Here is a 7,895-nt window from a genome sequence, read left to right as displayed (position 1 = left end):
GGTGGGAAAAGTGGAGTACTTCCAATGAATATCACTTTGTGCACAAGTGATTAAAGTATTGTCTATTGCCTGTTATGTCCTGACCTCATAACACCGTTTTCCTACTACAGAGACGATGCAGTTTTAAAATATTTTTAAATGGTGTGCGTGTGTGTGTGTGTGTGAACACATGCTTTCGGGGAATGTATTGCTTTGGGACACTGTATTTTAATGATAGCAGTTGCTTTTGGGGGAAAAAGAAAATATGATACTAAAGAGAGAAAGAGAGCAAGAAAGAAAGAGAGGAAGGAAGGAAGGAAAGAAAAAAGGATGGAAGGAGGAAAGGAAAAAGGAAGGAAAGAAGGAAAAAAGGGGAAAAAATAGAGTTGACTAGTATAATTAATCCAAAAAGAGGAAGAAAATACAAACATATGAAGTTGAAATTGAAAATGAGGGTGTGATTAAAATACAGAGAAAATTAAAAGCAATTTAAGAGAATACTTTGTTCAAATTTATTCAAACAAATTTGAAAATTAGAAGAAAAACATGAATACATTTATGGAAAAAATAAGCTTACAAAATGACCTCAAAAGCAATAGACATTTTTTGACATACCAATTTCCATGGAAATTTTTGAAAAATTTGTCAAAGAGATGCTTTCCTATTCTCATCCAGAAAGCATTAGAGCAGATAGTTTAATAATTAATTTGTTTAAATCTTCAAGGAACAAATAATTCAAATGCTATTTAAATTGATTTAGAGCACAAAAATAAACAACTTCTAATTTATGAATCTTACAGTGGTGGAAAGTGCTATTGTTGCTGACAGATCATGGCCCTGGTAGGGAAGTTGTGAAGTGGATTATGGAAAATTAGATGATGTAAGCTGGTGCAGGAATTTTGAGGCTGCATTGTTCATATGGTAGGAAGTGTGAAGTAATATATTATTCTGGATTTGAATTATATTTTCCTAATTACAAATGACAGCAAAGATCTTTTATATACTTATTAATCATTCATATGTCTAATTTAAAGAAATACATATTCAAATTCTCTACTCATTTTTAATTTGGGTATTTGTACTGAATTTAGATTGTTTAAATGATTCTAGATACACATCCTTGATCAGATATACTATGTGCAAGTATTCCCTTCCATTCTGTAGGTTGTTTCTTCTCTTTCTTTATAGTTTCCTTTGAAGCACAAAAGTTTTTAACTCGAATGAGGTGAAATTTATCTATCTTTTTTTTTTTTTGCTCATGGTTTTGATGTCATAACTAAGAATCTATTGCTTAATCCAAGATCATGAAGATTTTCCCCTATACTTTCTTCTAAGAGTTTTATAGTATTAAATCTTACATTTAGGTCCTTTGATCCATTTGAATTAACTTTTGTATGTGGGTTAAGATAAGGGTCCAACCTTATTCTTTTTCATGTGGATATTCAAATGACCCAGTACCATTTATTGAAAGGATTATTCATTACCCCATTGAATATTCTTGGCACCCTTGTAGACAATCTGTTCACCATAGACACATCGGTTTATTTCTGATCTCAACTCTATTCCATTGATTTATGCCTATCCTTTTTCCAGTACACACTGTCTTGATTAGTGTTGTTTTGTTGTTGTTGTGTTTTTTTGAGGCAGGGTCTCACTTCGTTGCACATACTGGAGTGCAGTGGCATAATGGCTCACTGCAACCTCTGCCTCTCGGGTTTAAACAATTCTCCTGCCTCATCCTCCTGAGTAGCTGGGATTACAGGTGCTTGCCACCACGCCTGGCTAATTTTTCTGTTTTTCATTGAGACAGGATCTCACCATGTTGACCAGGCTGGTCTTGAACTACTGACCTCAAGGGATCCATACTCCTTGTCCTCCCAAAGTGCTGGGATTATAGGCGTGAGCCACTGTTCCCAGCCTTGATTAGTGTTGTTTTATAGTAAGTATTAAAATTGGGAAGCATAAATTCTCCAATTTTGTTCTTGTTTTTCAAGATAGTTTTGGCTATTGGGGGTCACTTGCATTTCTATATACATTTTATAATCTTGTCAATTTCTATAAGGAAATCATCTGGGACTTTGAGGGATTATGTTTAATCTACAGATAAATTTGGGGAGTATTTTCATCTTAACAATATTAAGACTTCCAATTCATAAGCATAAGAATTTTCATTCATTTAGGTTTTATTTCATTCCTTTCAGCATTGAAAAAAATGATGTTACTGTAAATGGAATTGCGTTCTTAATTTCATTTTTAGATTTTGCATTGCTAGTGCAACGAAATACCATTGATTTGTTATATTCATCCTATATCCTACAAGTTTCGTGGACTCATTTAAAATTAGTCCTTATAATTTTTAATGGATTTCTATATTTTTTCTATATGTTTATGTTTTCCATGAAATCATGTCATCTGAAAATACAGTTTTACTTCTACCTTTTCATTCTGGATCCCTTTTATTTCTTCTTATTGCTAATTGCCTTGCTTCTTCCATTGCAATGTTGAATAGAAGTAGCAAGAGAATTCTTGTCTCATTCCTCATATCTGGGGAAAGCATCTAGTCTTTGGCCATTAAGTATGAAATTAGCTATGAGTCTGTTCCAGATTTTGTCAGGTTTAAATTATCTGTTCACTGACTACATGATCTTATACCTAGAAAACCCTAAAGATTCCTCCAAAAGACTGTAGACTTGATAAACAACTTCAGTAAAGTTTCAATACAAACTGATGTACAAAAATAAGTTGAATTTCTATATACCAATAACACTGAAGCTTAGAACCAAATCAAGCACTCAATCCCGTTGACAATAGCCATGAAAGATTAAAATAACTAACAATACACCTAACCAAGGAGGCAAAAGACCTCTACAAGGAGAACTACGAAACACCAATGAAGAAAAGTGTAGGTGACATGAACAAATAAAAAGAATCCCATGCTCATGGATTGAAAGAACCAACATCATTAAAATGGCCATGTTGCCGAAAGCAATCCACAGGTTCAATGCAATTTTTATGAAATTATCAGTGTAGTTTTTCATGGAATTAGAAAAATAAATACTAAAATTCATATGAGAAAAAAAAAAAAAAAAAATAGGAAAAGCAATCCTGAGCAAATTAATATAGCTGAAAGNAAATTATCAGTGTAGTTTTTCATGGAATTAGAAAAAAACAAACTAAAATTCATAAAAAAAAAAAAAAAAGCCCAAATAGGCAAAGCAATCCTGAGCAAATTAATATAGCTGAAAGTATCCCCTTACCTCACTTCAAAGTACAGTACAAGGCTATAATAACCAAATCAGCATGGTACTAGTACAAAAACAGACCTACAGATCAATGAAACAAAATAGCCCACAAATAAAATCGCATACCTACAACCATCTGATCTTCAACTAAGTCAACAAAATAAACAATGGGAAAAGTATACCCTAATCAATAAATGGTGCTGGGAAAATGGGCTAGCCATATGCAGAAGGATGAAACTGGACCCCTATTTATCACCATATACAAAAATTAACTTAATATGGATTAAAAACTTAAATGTAAGACTTGAAGCTATAAAAACTCTGGAAGAAAGGCTAGGAAAAATTCTTCTGGACATTGGTCTTGGCAAAGAATTTGTAACTAAGACCAGAAAAGCAACTGAAATGAAAACAGAAAATAGACAAATGGGACTTAATTAAGGGGCTTCTGCACAGCAAAATAAATAATCAACAGGATAATCAGACAACCTCAGGATGGGAGAAAATATCTGCAAACTATGCATCAAACAAAGGACTAATATCCAGAATCTGTAAGGAGCTCAAATCAACAAGAAAAAAGACAAATAGCCACATTAAAAAGTGGGTGAAGGACATGAGCAGACATTTCTCAAAAGAAGACATACACATGGCCAACAGGCATGTGTAAAAATGTTCTACATCATTAATCATTAAAGAACTGCAAATCAAAACCACAATGAGATAGCATCTCACACCAGTCAGATGGCTATAATTAAAAGATAACAGATGTTGATGAGGATGCAGAGAAAAAGAAAATGCTTATCCACTGTTGATAAGAATGTAAGTTAGTACAACTGCTAAGGCAAACAGAAGAGATTTCTCAAAGAGCTAAATAATAGAAGTACCATTTGGCCCAGCAATCCTATGACTTTTCCTCTCTACCTAAAGGAAAAGAAATCAATATATCAAAAGTCCCCTAAGCTTGTTTGTTTATTGCACCACTATTCACAATAGCAAAGTCATGGAATTAACTCTGTGTCTATCAACCGCTGATTAAATTTTAAAAATGTGGTATACATACACCATGGAATACTACCCAGCCATAACAAATATGAAAGCATGTCCTTTGTAGCAACAAGGATGAGGCTGGAGGACATTATGTTAAGTGAAATAGCTCAGAAACAGAAAATCAAATAGTGCATATCCTCATTTATAAGTAGAAGCTAAACAATGGGTACACACAGGCATAAAAATGGGAATAATAGATATTGGGGACTCCAAAAGATATTTGATCTAAAAAATTACTTATTGGGTACAATGTTCACTGTTTAGGTGATGGGTTCACTAGAAACCCAAACTTCACTATTATGCAATATATCCAGGTAACAAACCTGCATGTGTACCCCTGAATCTAAAATAAATTTTTTAATGTTTTTACAAGAGAGCAGGGTTGACCATACTCATATCAGACTTTGGTTCAGAAACTGTTACAAGAATCAAAGAAGGTCCTTATATAATAATAACAGGGCACGTCGGGTGTGGTGGCTTCACGCCTGTAATCCCAGCACTTTGGGAGGCCGAGGCAGGCAGATCATGAAGCCAGGAGTTCAAGATCAGTCTGGCCAACATAGTGAAATCCCATCTCTACTAAAAATACCAAAAATTAGCCGGATGTGGTGCTGTGCATCTGTAATCCCAGCTACTTGGGAGGCTGAGGCAGGAGAATCGCGTGAACCCAGGAGGCGGAGGTTGCAGCGAGCTGTAATAGCAGCATTGCACTCCAGCCCAGGAGACAATGTGAGACTCTGCCTCTAAATAAATAAATAAATAATAAAAGGGCCAATGTATCAGGAAAATATAACAATTATAAATACATGCACACAACATCAGAGCACCTAAAATATAAATTAATACAATAATCGTAGAAGACTTCAATAGCCACCTTCAATAATGGATAGAATATCTAGAGAGAAAATCAGTAAGGAGACAGGAAGCTTGAACAACACTATACACCAAATTTTCCTGACATACAAAACATTCCAACCAACAGCCTCAAAAATTCATATTTTTCTCAAGTGCACATGAAACATATATAGAATTTATTTTGTTGGGTCACAAAATAAGTTTTAACAAATTTTAAAAGATTGAAATCTTAACAAATATCTTTTTGGATCACAATGAAATAAAAGTAGAAATCGATAACAGAAGGAAAACTGAAAAATCCAAAAATATATGGAGATTAAATAGCACACTCTTGAATAACCAGTGAGTCAAAGAAGAAGTCAAAAAGACAGATAAAAATATCTTGAGGCAAATGAAAACAAAATAGAATGTACAAAAACTTATAGAATGCAGCCAAAACAGCACTAAAAGGGAATTTTTATAGTGACAACTGCCTATATTAAAAACGAAGACCTGAATTAACCTAGCTTTACACCTCAAGGAAGTAGAAAAAGAAAAGCAAATTAAGCCCATAGTTAGGAAAAGGAAGAAAATGGCAAAGATTGGAGCAGAAATACATGAAATAGAAAAAAGGAAAAGATCAACAAAATTAACAGTGGATTTTTAAAAAGGTAGATGAAACTGACAAACCTTTAGCTAGACTAAGAAAAGAATGAGGGAAGTTTCAAATGAGTAACATTAGAAATAAGGATAAACATTATAATTGATTCCACAGAAATAAAACAGATCCTAAGAGACTACTTTGAACAGTCATACACCAACAACATACAATTTGCCCAAACTGAATATAAATAAGCAGAAAATCTGAATGAGCCAGTAAGTAAGGAGATTAAATCAGTAATCAAAAACCTCCCACCAGTAAAATACCTGGACTTCAGTGGTGCATTCTACCTAATATTTAGAGAAAAATTAACACCAATCCTTCTCAAACTCTTCTGAAAATTGAAAAGTGAATACTTCCAAATTCATTTTATGAGGTCAGCATTATCCTGATACCAAAGCCAGACAAAAACACTGCCAGAAAATATAACTACATTCCAAAGTTCCAAATGAACATAGATGCAAAAATCCTCAATAAATTCCTAACAAACTAAATTCAACAGCACATTTAGAAAAAAAAAGAATTCTGGCCAGTTGCGGTGACTCACACCTGTAATCCCAGCACTTTGGGAAGCCAAGGCAGGTGGATCATTTGAGGTCAGGAGTTCCAGATCAGCCTGGCCAACATGGTGAAACCCCGTCTCTACTAAAAATACAAAAATCAGCTGAGTGTGGTGCCAGGCGCCTGTAATCTCGGCTACTTGGGAGGTTGAGGCAGGATAATTGCTTGAGCCCAGAAGGCAGAGGTTGCAATGAGCTAACACCACTGCACTCCGGCTTGGGCAACAAGAGCGAAACTGTCTCAAAAAAAGAAAAAAAAGAAGAATTCTATGCCATAAACAAATAGAATTTATCCCTGGCATGCAGGGTTGATATGATTCAACATATACAAATTGATCAACCTGATACACCAATGTGATACAGAATAAAGAATTAAAAAAAAAAAAAAGCTGGGCACGTTGGCACACACCTGTAATCCCAGCACTTTGAGAGGCTGAGGTGGACCGACTGCTTGAGTCTAGAATTCAAGACCATCCTGGGCAACATAGTGAGAACCCCCCATCTCTAGGAAAAAAAAAACAAAAAATTAGTCGGGCATGGTGGCACATGCCTATAGTCCCAGCGACTTGGGAGGCTAAGGTAGGAGGGTCGTTTGGGAGGAGGTCGAGGCTGCAGTGAGCAGTGATGGCACCATTGCACTCAACCTGGGGAAGAAAGTGAGACTCTGTCTCAAAAAAAAACAAAAAAAAATGAATAAAAAAGAATCAATAGATGTGGAAAAATTATTTGACAAAATTCAACACACTTTCATGAGAAAAACTCTCAATGAACTAGCTATGGAAGGAATTTACTTGAACATAGTGAAGGCCATATGTTATAAACTCATAATTAACATCATACTAACTGATGAAAAACTAAAGGCATTTTTTCTAAGGTCAGGAACAAGGCAAGCATATCCACTTTTACCAATTTTACTCAACACAGTACTGGAAATACTGAGCAAAGAAGTAAGAAAAGAAATAAAGCCATCAAAATATAAAAGCAAGAAGTAAAATTATCTCTGTAAGCCTGCAACATGATCTTGTATGTGGAAGACGATTAACAGTCAACCAAAAACCAACCATCAGAACCAGGAAGTGAAGTCATTAAATTGGTAGAACACAAAATCATGACTTCAAAGTCAATTGGTTTTCTAGACACTAACAATGAATTATCAGAAAAAGAAATTAGGAAAACAATCCCATTTCCAAAAACATTAAAAAGAGTGAAATATGCAGGATTAAATTTAACTAAGGAAGTGAAAAACTTGTAGACTGAAAAAACAAAACACGGATGAATGAAAGTTTAGAAGACAAAAACAAATGAAAAGACATCTTGTGTTCATGAATTGGAAGTCTTAATATTGTTAAAATGTCCATCCTACAGAAAATGATTTATATATTTAAGGAAATCCGTATCAAAATCCCAATGGAATTCTTTACAGAAATTGAAAAATGTGTCCCAAAGTTTGTATGGAACCATAAAATACCCCAAACAACCAAAACAATCTTCAGAAAGAACAAAGCTGGAGGCATCACACTTCATGATGTCAAAATACAAAACTACTATAATTGAAATGGTATGATATTGGCATAA

This window comes from Cebus imitator, unplaced genomic scaffold (genome assembly GCF_001604975.1).
Source record: "Cebus imitator isolate Cc_AM_T3 unplaced genomic scaffold, Cebus_imitator-1.0 Scaffold265, whole genome shotgun sequence".
NCBI classification, from domain to species: domain Eukaryota; kingdom Metazoa; phylum Chordata; class Mammalia; order Primates; family Cebidae; genus Cebus; species Cebus imitator.
The sequence above is the reverse complement of the archived record's forward strand: the minus strand, read 5'-3'. Positions refer to the sequence as shown.